The sequence below is a fragment of the Jaculus jaculus genome, chromosome 1, assembly GCF_020740685.1.
Source record: "Jaculus jaculus isolate mJacJac1 chromosome 1, mJacJac1.mat.Y.cur, whole genome shotgun sequence".
In the NCBI taxonomy this organism is placed as follows: domain Eukaryota; kingdom Metazoa; phylum Chordata; class Mammalia; order Rodentia; family Dipodidae; genus Jaculus; species Jaculus jaculus.
Window position 1 is genome coordinate 49,192,257 of NC_059102.1, and position 13,567 is coordinate 49,205,823.

Sequence of the window (13,567 nt, forward strand, 5' to 3'; positions counted from 1 at the left end):
CCATCAGCGTGGCAAGCTGCAGAGTGCTTCCCTCCAGCTTAGGGAGCTGGATGCGAGGGCTTCAAGGAATGGACAAATGCCCCTTTCGTCCTCATTCCCCATAGGGAGGGTGATGTGGCTTCTTTTCTTTCTTTTTCAGTTTTTCTTTCCTGGTCCTTATTTAACCTTCATCAGACTGACCTTACATTTTATTCTACTGAAATAAGCTAATCGAAAATACAACTTGGGGCAATGATAGACTTGCAACCAAATTTGGCTTTGGCTTTAGGTGAGGATAGCATCAGGAACTGTTTCCCTCTGTTTCCACTTGGCTGACCATCACACCCTTTAACCACCAACTTCCTTCTCAGAACTAAAAGCCGAGAGTCTTGTTTCTGTGGCCCTTAGCCCACCAGCTTTTTGTGATACAAGCTTACGGGAAGCTAATGCATTAGGGGCAGTTAAAGTTGGAGGCAAGCAGGAAGTCCTCCAGTGGGCTTTCCTGCACTCAATCAAATCAGAAGCTCACTATACAGTAAGAGCAGTGTCTTGAGCAGAGGAAGCCAAAAGCTCATATTGAAGAAGGCCAAGAAGGACTAGGATAAGAAAATGTGGCTTCTGACCCTAGAAGATGGACTTCCCTGGAATGATGTAGCTCATGGAAATGCTAAAAAACCTGGTAGGGAGGTGTGGGTATAGCTGCTGAGCCTTCTGCTGCTTAGGCTGAGACTTCTTGTGTGGTGGCTTGAATTCCAGCATGTCTGCCATATCCTCGGGTGTCTGATTGAGTTTCTTTCCCAATGTTTAGCTGGTGGCAATTTGGGAGGTGGACCTTGTTGGAGGAAGTGCGTTACTGGGGGTGGACCTTGACAATTACCAGCCCAGCCTGTCACTGCTAGCTAGCTCACTCGAATTGCTTTCACCCAGATATGTGACAGCTTCCTTCTCCTGTTACGCTTTCCTACCATGATGAAGCTCTCCTCCCCATAAACTGCTTCTGGTTCCATGTTTTGTCCCGGCAATGAGAAGTTAGCTACAACAGAAAAATTGGAATGGAGGAGTGGGGCAGTTGCCTTAAATAAGTCTGGTTATGTGCTTTTTGGTATTTTGGAACTGATTTGTGGAAGAAATAGAGAAAAATTTGGAACTTTGGACTAGAGAAGCCTTTCAGTGCTGTAGCCGGAGCTTGATGGACCATCCTAGTGAAAGTTTGAGAGATCTAAATGCCACATTCTGCCCACGGCCTAAGAACTGGAGCAAAGTAGAGGTTAAACGTTACTGTTGGGAAATGGTGAGCAGTTTCAAACCTTGAGCATAAAAAGTTTCAGCTGAAACTCTTTCAGAGATTACCACCCCTGGGATCAGACCAATTGTTCTACACTGGGCAAATACAAGGGATGTTGACTCTTTTGAAAGAAGGGGATCTGAAGGAAGAGTGATGGAGTTTTCTTGCTCCTCAAAGTTAACTTTACTCTCCCTTGGATTAAAAACTTAACAAGTTTGGTAGCTCAATTAGTACTGACTTTGGAAGTATGACCAATGCAGGAAAGAGACGGTCACTGGATTTGCACCTGAGCTTTCTGAAGATGGTCACTGGACAATATGATTCAGGATGAAACCCCTGCATGGGGACCCTGTGAGGCTATGACATGGAGTCATTAGGATGAACTGTGGTTTACACTGGAGACTCCAGAATTTTGGGGATGCCAGAATTATGGGGTGTCCACCAAGAAAAACTGCTCACTCTGGCTTGGGTAGATCTACGTGGAAAGTAAGCAGCAGGCAAGAGGTGTGGAATTTGGATCCCCTAGATTTCATCATGGGTCCTAGATGCTGAACATGGACCTGTGGGATTTGATGTTTGCCCTACTTGTTTTTGATCTTGCATTGGTCCAGTCATTCCTTGCTATGTCCCATTCCTTCCTTTTGAGATGTGGATGTTAATTGAGTGCTGTTATGTGTTAGAAGTCAGTATTTTACATTTTGAGTTTTGCAGGCTCACAGTTAAGAGCCAGACTTAAGTCTTAGATGTAACTTTGTAGTTTTGAACAGTGTTGGGGCTGGTAAAGACTACGGGCACTTTTAAAGTTGGACAGAATGTATGCATTTACATCATGACACGATCATTAGTCCTTGGGGGTCTGGGATACAATGTGCTAGTTTAAAATGTAAAGTGATGGGGCTGGGGAGACGGCTTAGTGGTTAAGGCTCTTGCCTGAAAAGCCAAAGAACCCCGGTTGACTCCCCAGGTCCCACATAAGCCAGATGCACAAGGGAGTTCACACATTTGAAGTTTGTTTACAGCAGCTAGAGGCCCTGGCATGCTCATTCTTTCTCTCTACCTGCCTATTTCTGTATCTCTCTAAATAGATAAAAATTATATATATATATATATATATATATATATATATATATATATATATATATCCTTATGTGTTTATGATTAAGATTCATATTATATCCCCAAATGATAGAGTTTTGGGGTGGTGAAGATTTGTTGAAGGAAATGTGTCACCGGAGTTGGCCTTTGGGATTCATTAGTACAGTCCTATTGGGCATCAGGTCGCTCAGCTCACTTCCGACTACTTCTACCGCGACATGTGACAGCTTCCTGCTTGTGCCATGCTTCCCCTGCCATGACTAAACTTACCCTTGAAACTGTAAATCTGAAATAAATCTTCCTCCTATAAGCACTTCTGATTGGGTGTTTTGACCCAGCCACAAGAAACTAACTGCAACATCTTATTTAAATTCTAAATTCTTCACTCCTTGGTGAAATTATTTTTCCATATTTTTATGTTATGTATTTACTTATTTATTTGACAGAGAAAGAGGGAGGGAGAGAGAGAGAGAGAGAGAGAGAATGGGCGCACCAGGGCCTCCAGCTGCTGCAAACGAACTCCAGACATGTGCACTCCGTTGTGCATCTGGCTAACATGTGTCCTGGGGAATTGAACCTGGGTCCTTTGGCTTTGTAAGCAAATGCCTTAACCACTAAGCAATCCCTCCATCCACTTGTTGAAATCTTTACGAAATTATTCACATTTACTTTTGCAGATAGAGATTGTACCAAGGGCCTGACATATGCTAGACACATGCCCAAGTACTGAGCTGCAACCCCAGACCAAAATTTAAAATTTTTTTCATGTGTAACTTCTGTCTTTTTAAATTAGAGTACTTGGGCATTAATTAATACAGGTATAAAAGGCATTCATTGTTTGGCATACAAATATTTGATGGATGTTAACTATATTACTGAAGTAAAACATGACCTATAATGATGTGTTGAGCAACTGGGGAGAGTGACTAAAGTTGCTTGTTTCTAAAGCCTGCCAGTCCAGGTTGGAATCCCCAGTACCCAAACAAAGCCAGATGCATAAATTACACATGTGTCTGGAGTTTGTCTCCAGCAGCAAGAGGCCCTCCTGGCATGCCCCTTCTTACTCTCTTAAACAAATAATTTTTTTTTTAAAAAAAGGACATTTAAAAATGATATGTTGGGCTGGAGAGGTGGTTTAGTGGTTAAGCACTTGCCTGTGAAGCCTAAGGACCCCGGTTCAAGACTCCATTGCCCAGGACCCACGTTAGCCAGATGCACAAGGGGGCACACACATCTGGAGTTAGTTTGCAGTGGCTGGAGGCCCTGGGGCACCCATTCTCTCTCTCTCTCTTTGTCACTGTCAAAGAAATAAATTAAAATAAACAAAAAAATGATATGTTAAGGGCTGAAGAGATGGCGTAGTAGTTAAGGTGCTTGCCTGAAAACCCTAAGGACCCAGGTTTGATTCCCCAAGTATTCACATAAGCCAGATGCACAAGGTGGTACATGTGTCTGGAGTTCATTTGTAGTAGCTAGAAGCCTTGCTGGGCCCATTCTCTTTCTCTCTCTTTCATTCTCTCTGCCTGCCTTTCTCCCTCTTCCCTCTCAAATAAATAAACAAAATATTTTTTAAAATGATATGTTGAATTCATTATTTAGAAAAATATACTCATCAGGAGGGAAGGGAAGAATTATCCTGTTGTTTAATAGAAACAAAGGACATACTGTAAGGGCTCATGTCACACATTCAGCGTGTGTCTAAACACAAATCAAAAGGTTTGCTTGGAGTTCAGGGTCATGCTATTATGCCTAATTCTGGGGTGGAACAGTGGGAGAGGAAGGCAGCTCATGGTTTAAAAAGCATCTCAGGTTATGTTTGCTTTGGCTAACTACAGTGTTTCTGGATTTTTCTTGCTGGAAATATTTTGGCCTATCCACACAGATTACTCTTGACCCATTAACTTTACACAATGCAACAATATGGGTGAGGGAAACAGCAAGGCTTTACAGTCGTTTCCCCCCCCACCCCCCACATTCTGCTCACTTGGTTGGAAAATGAACCCCATGTTAAATGGAAGTTATTGTGGGTTGGTTTGCTGCAGAAGGGACAGTCAATCAAAGCATTAATTAAAGGCACACTTAATTCAGCAAGACCTACTTTGCCGAGTTCCTGTGAGTTAAAACATCTGGCTTAGTGCCAGAGAAGTTGTTTATTATTTTACTTAAAAATTTTTTCTTTAGCAGGGAAGTAGATTGACACTTTCCCCATCCTGTGAACTTTATCCGAGCTTATGTAACTGTATCCAGGGCAGGACTTTAAGAATGATTTGATCTCATTAGCGTTTTACACTGGCAGACACATGAGTAATTAGTCTAGATTATGCAATGAAAGCAGGAGTCAGAAAGATTTCAGTTTACGTCTAAGTGTTGGAAGGTTTGGGCACATAGTTACTGAATCTTAGTTTTCTCATCTATAAGATGAAGGGCTCATATCTATCTTCAGGATGCTATGAAGAGTATTTTACAGGGATAATCTGTAGTGGCTTGCTGTTGCACTTGAGCACAGGATTTCACCCTGCATGTTATTTTCTTTTATCAGCTAATGAAGACATTTCTAAAATATTTTTTTGTTTATTTATTTACTTATTTATTTGAGAATTACAGAGAAAGAGAAAGAGGCAGAGAGATAGAGAAAGAGAGAGAGAGAGAGAGAGAAAGAGAGAGAGAAAGAGAGAGAGGGAGCATCAGGGCCTCCAGCCAGAGCAAACAAACTCCAAATGCATGTGCCACCTTGTGCCTCTGGCTTATATGAGTACTGGGGAATGGAGCCTCGATCCAGGGTCCTTAGGCTTCACAGGCAAGTGCTTAAGCACTAAGCCATCTCTCCAGCCCTAATGAAAGCATTTTGAAAGAAACTTACAACTAGGGACCTGATTTCTTCTCTCAGGCAGTGACTTTGGCTAGTCTACCTTTATGAATAACTCTGATCTAGAGGACAATTGATTAGCTGAAGTGCTTACAAGTAAGGATAGTAGTATGCACCTCATTCTTGTTTTTCTGTGTTTGTCTTTCTTACTTATCTTAGTCACCATCTATTTCACTTCATATATTTGTTTTATTTATTGGCACACTATTGAAGGGAACATAAACTTTGGAGGTAGGAATTTGTTTGACTCATACCCTCATGTACTTTAAGCACTGTGCACACTAAAGATATAATAAAAAAGAAGTTATTTTAAGGGTTGAAATGTGTGGATAAGGGATAGAATCAAGGAAATAGATGAGACAGAGTGAAGAGGGTAGAGCTCAGTGGCTCTAACTTGAATGAGCCTGTGCATCTCCTAGGGAGTTTGCTGCACGTGCAGATTTAACGTGGGGAGGAGGGGTTGGGAAATCTGGCTTTGAACCTCAGCTTGCATTTTCTAATAAGCTCCCAGGTGATGCCAAGGCTATGTGTGAGAGAAAGTATAAGAATGGGATGAGGGAACTAAGTTTATAACAAGCTTACCAAGTGATTGTGTTCCATATTAAAAAAAAAAAAAGTCAGAGAACTGCTAAGAATAATGAGAGAAAAAAAATAGAGACTTTCAGAAGCAGAAAGGGACCAGCATAGTTGAAATATACTGAGTATCAACTGAGAGTCACAGAGGCCAAGATTCATTTATGACAATGCTAACTTGGACTTCTGGAAGTCAGTAGGCAAAAGTCTGAGAAATTTCTATATTGATCAGGGAAAAATGATGACTGTCACACTGATTCCAAAATAAATAAACTTCACAGTGTATAAATGGGAAGTTATGAATTCCACTTAAGTTAAAACCTACACACTCTGGTCACCTTACTTTGAATAGTTCTGAATTGATTGTCAAAAAGTGCACACAAATCAATGTTTCTTTGTGCTAGGCACTGCTTTGGTAAGGAACCAGTAATAGCTGTCAAGTGAAATTTGCATCTGTGGCAAAATAATAGACCACTTATTAAAGGCAATGAGACAGCACTTGCCAACATATGTTCAGGATTCAATGGGATCTTGTTTCTTTTACATATTTGTAGATTTGATTTCCTTGCAAGGTTATATTTAGACTGGTAATGATAGGAAAGGAACAAATCAGGTAAGATTTTGTAGGTCATTAGCCTTAGGTCACTACTGTATATTATTCTTATATGACTTTCATGATGGAAACAACAGACATAAAACCTGCAAAAATGTCAGAATGACATCTCATGGATAAAATCCAAATTCAATTTGTAATTAAGGGGATGCTGAGGTGGCTTATGTATTTACTCAATAAGTATTTTATTAGCTGATTGATGAGTTATCCATCTGTGACATCAAAAATGAACCTGAGCAAATTCAGTAAATATTTGAGTGTCTTCCATATGAAAGGCCTCTTTGCAGGCACTGGGTACTATGTAGAGATAAAGGACATGTGTGCTGTCTTGAAGATGCTTACATCCTGATGAAGAGGGCCAGTCAGGTAACTGAATACCTCCCGTGAGACATAAAGGTACATGTGGTGGCTGGATTCAGGTGTCCCCGAAAAACTTCTGTGTTGAATGTGAAGTCTCCAGCTGGTGGCAGTTTAGGAATTGGATCCTCCTGGAGACCATATATTTTTGGAGGTGGGATTTTGGGTGCTTTGTCCAGCTTCTTCTATCCAAGCCATCGTTTTCCTCTGCCATCCCAAAGCTTCTCCTTGGGTCTATAAGCCAACATGAACCTCAACTGCTTTCTGTCAGGTGTTTTCTGAAAACAATGAGAAGCTGACTGTAACAGTAAAATTAGCACCAGGGGAGTGGTGTGGTTGCTGTTAGAAACCTGATTGTGGCTGTGGCTTTTTGGAACTGCTTTGCAGAAGGAATGTGGAAGGATTTTAAACCTTGGCCTAAGAGATGGCTAGCAGTGCTGTAAGTACTGTTTGATGGACTATTCTGGTCAGAATTGAAAGACCTGAATGCAGTTAGAACTATGGACTGTGAGGTTTGGCTTATGAGGGTGAGAAAGAACTGTGTCATGACTAGTCTAGAAGCAGTTTGTGTGAGAGACTTGCTGTGTTCGGCCTGCCTGTGTCCTCAAAACTTGTGGAGGGCTGTATTGTGTAGATTTTGATCAGTATGAGCAGAGGGATATGGCACACAGAAAAATGAAACCTTTGGGCTAAAACTGGTGCCCATTCAGCTGTAGTTGTTTGGGAGATTACAACCATCGTAATTGGTCCAGCTGATCTGCATTGGGATAACAGTAAGAATGCAGACTCTTTTGAAGAGGCCTAAATGCTGAAAGAGTGTCCTATTCTTCAAAGTCTGCTTTATTTCCCCCTGAATTAAGAAATTGGTAGCCCACCTGATATTATAGAGTATAAGAAGAAATGCAGGAAAGAGAGTGTCATTTAATTTGCAATATAGTCTTGTATTTTGGAAATGGCCATAGGCAGTTTCAAGCAAGCTTGTTGGATTACCTGCATGGAGGCCTAATGAGCCATGAGGATGAACCATGGGTTGCAGTAGAGACTGTATATATATATATGTGTGTATATATACAAATATATATATATGATGGCTCAGTTAAAAGAACTTGGATTATTGGGATGTTTGAAGATTATTGGGATTGATCAAAACTACAGGGACTCAGTTGGACTGAATGTATTGCATATTACATCATGAATGATTATCAGTTTATGAGGGCCAGGGGCAGAATGTGGTGGTTTGATTCAGGTGTTCCCCATAAACTTATGTGTTCCCCAGCTGGTGTTAATTTAGGAATTGAGGCCTCCTAGAGGCTATGTATTGTTGGTGGTGTGTTTTATGGGTATTGTAGTTAGCTTTCCCTTGCCAGTGTTTGGCATACTCACCTACTGCTGTTGTCCCCCTGATGTTGGCCTTCAGGTTATATCTACCCTCTGCCCATGCCATCATTTCCCCCTGCCATCACAGAACTTCCCCTCAAGTCTGAAAGCCAAAATAAACCCTTTCCTTCCACAGCTGCTCTTGTTAGGTGTTTTCAGACAGCAACATGAAGTTGACTGAAACAGTATGCATCCTACAAGAAGAGCCAATAGATAGCCATGGAAATTCCTGGATCATGCAGTTCAGTAATTTCATCATACTGTAAAATATACACACTTGCTCTTTGTGGTCACAGAAAATTTATACTCAGGTGCTGATTGAAGTTATATAGACGTTGATGCATATGCAATTTTAGAGTTACCTTGCTTTTGGGAAAATGGACTCATGCAACTGAAGGATCTCAAAGTTGGAGACATTCATTAGCATTATAATAAATACTTTTCTTTATAATGTTGAAACTTGCACCATTTTAGTAGTGGAAAAGATTAAACCAATCAACTTTTTCATGTTTTACTTTTTTTGGTTTTTTGAGGTAGGTTCTCACTCTAGCTCAGGCCAACCTAGAATTCACTATGGAGTCTCAGGGTATCCTCAAACTCATGGTGATCCTCCTACCTCTGCCTCCCAAGTGCTGAGATTAAAGGTGTGTGCCACCATGCCCAGTCTTAAACCAATCAACCTTTTTATTAGTAATATGCAACTTTGATTATTTTATAATGGAATATTGACATTTCTAAGAAGGATGAGTAAAGTCTGCTTCTACCAGTGAGATATTAGGTGGCAAAGTCTCTAGCACATTAATATTTATTTTGAGCTAGGTGACATATACAGAGAGATGTACAGCACTGTTGCTTCTGGAAAGGTGGGGAGCCCACTATGTACTATTTAAATTTTTTTTTCAAGGTAGGGTCTCACTCTAGCTCAGGCTGACCTGGAATTCACTATGTAGTCCCAGAGTAGCCTCGAACTCTTGGTGATCCTCCTACCTCTGCCTCCTGAGTGCCAGGATTAAAGGCATGTGCCACCACTCCCAGCCTCTATTTAAATATTTACTGTGTGTACTTAAACATTAAGCAAGACATTGAGAAGCAGCGGCATCAACCAATGCAAAGAAGGTGTTTTGCCTCCGTCTTCAAGCAAAAATAGTAAAGACATCTGTCTGGTGGATACATGACATGAAATTGGGTCCAAATACTAAGTAGGGTCTGTCATGGAGGCTTCAGGGTTTACCTGATTGTGTCTATACTTTGTAAATTCTCATCTGGCACCACTGAGGGACACCCTGGCATTGGTAGCCTGGTTCTGCACCCCTGATTGTAGACCCTCAGGATAGACAGCCAGAAACTGGCAGAGTCATGAAAACCAGAGCCACAGAAAAGGGGTATGTGAGAGACTATGAGGATGGATTCCTCAGAGCCAGGACCCTCTAGCTGTGGAGGGAAGCTAGACAGAAGAGGGATAAAAGAGGCTCTGTAGAAAACGTAAATTTACTTTCCTCTGGTCATTGGTAGCATGTATAAACTAGCTTACAAAGTTCTATTTATATAGGGAAAGCTCCTGTGGCATAAAGAAACTGTATTTTTTTTTTTTAGTTTGGTAGCTTTATTGATATGTAATTGACAATTAAGTCTTGTATCCATTTAAGGAATATAATTCGATATATGTGTGTGTTTGTGTGTAATCACTAAAATCAAGCTAATTGACCTATTATCACACATGTGTACCAAGTTTTTGTTCTAATAACACTCCAGATCTTTTGCATTATGTGTGTACTGGAGAATTGATCTTGGGTCCTTAGGCTTTGCAGGTAATCGCCTTAACTCCTGAGCTATCTTTCCATCCTCCCATCTCATACTTGACTTGCAACAGATTGCTAATAGAATTTTCAGAACAGAACTCTTAAAACATTTTTGGATTCATTATCTTACTCTATTTTTATTCATATATTTTTAGATTGACAGTGATTATACTTACCTTATACAGTGTGGAATTTCAATACATGTCTATAAAGTGTGATGGTCGGTTCGGGGTAATTGGTATATCTGTTAGCTCAGACATGAATCACTCTTTTGTTTTGAGACCCTTCAAAATGCTATCAGGTATTTATACTTACTAACCATTCTTTCTGACACATAATCTAGGCTCTAATCTATTCTCTGCTTATTTGAGATCAATTTAGATTCCACATGTAAGTGGGACATGTAGTCTTTCTCTACCTGGATCATCTCACCTAATGCAATGTGCTCCATTAGAATCCATGTGGTTAGTTATCAGCCCTGTTCTTGATTGCTCAGGGAAGAATAGAATATTTCAAGAGATCAAGTTTGGTGAGATGCACAATGGATATCATTAGATGTTTTCTTAGATCTGATCTTCTGAAAATATGCTATGAAACCCCAATAATACAGTATACAGTGTGGCACTGAGTTACATGAAGTGAATGTGACTATTGTCCCTCTCCTCCTTCCCACCCCTCCCCGTTTTCCTCTCAGCTCTTGAGCCTAGCTCTTCTGTGCTGGCTGTCCAACTTATGGCTCCTACAACACAAGAACTGACCTCTGCCATAGCATTCATTATAATACTGCCTTACAAATATCTTTACTTGTCTTCCTCTACTACAGTGTTCCTTAATTTTTGTGTATTATTTCTGAATTTCCTGATCTAGAATCTAAGCCATCAACCACTGTGCCAAGCAGGTTTTCAGTTAGAGGGTCCTTGGATGACATTCCAATTCTGGTGAGATTGTTCTCTTCATTAGTGTAGCACTTATATTCCAGAGGTGTTGAGTAGAATTAGGTCAGTACACTATTTTCTGCTTTTTCCTTAGCTGGTTGTGTCAAGAATTTTTTCTTTGCTTGTCTCTCCCTCAGACTTCCTTTGCACTCACATTATAAGTTATTACTGGCTCTGCAAATAATTAGTAGTATAAAGCCCTGTTAGTAAAATTAAGGTATGAAAAACAACAGGTTAAATCCAAGTTTCACAAAAAATAACTCACAGAACACTGAGCTTACATTAACTGACTATACCAGAGAAGTGAAAAGAGGTCAGCGACAAATTTAGGTACTGATTTAATCAGGTAGTCTGGAAGGCAGCCAACACGTCAGGACAGCTTAGAGAGCAGAGAGTGGAGGGCATGTTTTCTTCTACCTTCCACTCCACAGGCTTCTAGTCTCTGCTCCCAAGTAAGTGCCACTAAGGACTTGAGTGGTTTACAAAGCACTTTAGAATTCAGTCTAGCTAGGCCACAGGTGGTAATGTTGAGCTCATGTCAATCAGGGCCCAGAATTATCTCTAGGAGCTATTTTCTTCATCTTTGCCTTTTCATAAAATATCTAGGTTTCTCCATATCTAGAAGTTTCATGGGCTGAACAAACAATGTTCTGAAATCAACAAGCCTTTGAAGGGTCTAATAGCATTTGGAAGTAGGCCACTTCCTAATGTAACATGAAACCAAGTTCTGGAATTCTGAGAGACCCTGGAACTGGGACCCACAAGGTGTATACAAGCTCAACCAAGTCTGTTAGACTTAGGTGACACTGATGTTCTTCTGTCAGCCTCAGGGCGCCAGGCCCCTCTCCTCTTGTATCTGCCTTTAGTAAGGGTGGAGGTTCTACATGTTGTTCAACAAACTTACAGTCCTCTGGGTAAGCACAGCCACGGCTAGAGAGAAGTGAAAGCCCTCCAGGTTTGATTAGTATCTCAAACTCATCTGGAACCCACAGGTGGGGCAGGATGAACTAGGGGCTCTGCTGCTTCGGTCCACGTGATCTAGCCCTCAGCAGGCACGGTCCATTCACAGTTCCCACCCCACAGTGCCCACTCTTCTCAACGTCACTACGTGACAATTGTTCCTTTGGATGCTTTAAACGTCTCTCTCTCTCTCTCCCCCTCCCTCCCTCCTTCCGTCTCTCTCTCCCTCTCTCTCTCTGTCTCTCTCTGCCCTGCTTTTTCTCTTCTCTGGTGTCAGCTGTCAATCATTCAGTCCCATATCATCCAACCAGGGTGCAGTGTGGCAGAAGGTGGTATTGAGGAACAGCCTTAGACCATGGGCATACCGTCAGCATGAGGACTGGAGCTGGCTCCGGGCTGGGATGGCCAGGCTCTGAGGATGCTACTTGGAGCCCTATGGTCTTTGCTTTGAATTGCATTATCCAATACCTCCGCTTTCTTTCTCTGTCTTTGACTGTGTTTGGTGCCTGTGATGGTTTACATTGATTATCAGCTTGACAGGACCTAGAATCGCCTGTGAGGGGTTATCTTGATTAAGATGATTCAGGTGTGAAGAGCCACCTTAACTATAGGCAGGCTTCTGGACGCTATTTAAAGAAGGAAGTAGCTGGAGGAGTAGCATTTGTTTCTCTGTTCAGCTGACTCCCTGTGGGACTGGATGTGACCAGTCCCTGCTTACATGTCTTCCCTGCCACGTTGGATGGTAACTTGGGACTGTATGCTGAAACAGACATGCCTCTCTTAAACTGATTTTTGCCAGGTATTTTGTTCTAGCAATGAACAGTTGACTGATACAGCTCTAAAAACAGGCAGTCTAACGAGGGTCTAACTCCAGTCCAGGGTGACCAGGAAGTTCCTCTGTAGTCCAAGCTGGCCTAGAAGTCACTGCAAACCTCCTACCTCAGCCTCCTCCTGAGTGCTGCATTCTGAGTTTATGGGCCTGAGTCAACAAACAGGGTTGGTTTTTCTTGCATATACAAGGTCATCATACTTTTCTGAGCCTTGCTATCTGCCAGTTGTATCTTTGAAGTGAAAACATACTTATAGTGACAATAGAATCACTGTATTAAAGTCCATCAACACTGATCATTTTCAGATGTATATCTGGGATACTATACCCATAGTATTGCCCTGGGTCTCCTTCCCTCCAGTCTTTGTTAGTAATAGTAGTTAAACTCATTCATTCAGGATTTATCTAATAAGTATAATGTTGCTTAAAGGTTTTGACTTTTTTACTTGTATTTATTTTATTTACTTGAGAGGCAGATAGTCAGACAAAGACAGAGAGAGAAAAAGAAAGAGAAAGAATAGGTGTGCCAGGGTCTTCAGCCACTGCAAATGAACTCTAGACACATACTTCACCTTGTGCATCTGGCTTATGTGGGTCCTGGGGCATCAAACCTGGGTGGTTTGGCTTTTCAAGCAAACATCTTAACTGCTAAGCCATGTATCCAGCCATAGCAGACAGCTTCAGGTTCACTGAGATGAACTTCCAGACCAGGAACCGTTATGGAGGAAGGGATATTTATTGAAGCCTACAGATCCAGGGGAAGTTCCATAAATGGCAGAAGAAGCTGGCCTGCTTTCACAGGACCAAGCAGAGACAGAGAAGAGAAGTACAAGCCTAAAGGACAAAAGCTACAGCACACTTCAGGAACTCCAGCTAGGCACACTTTGCATATCTTTAGA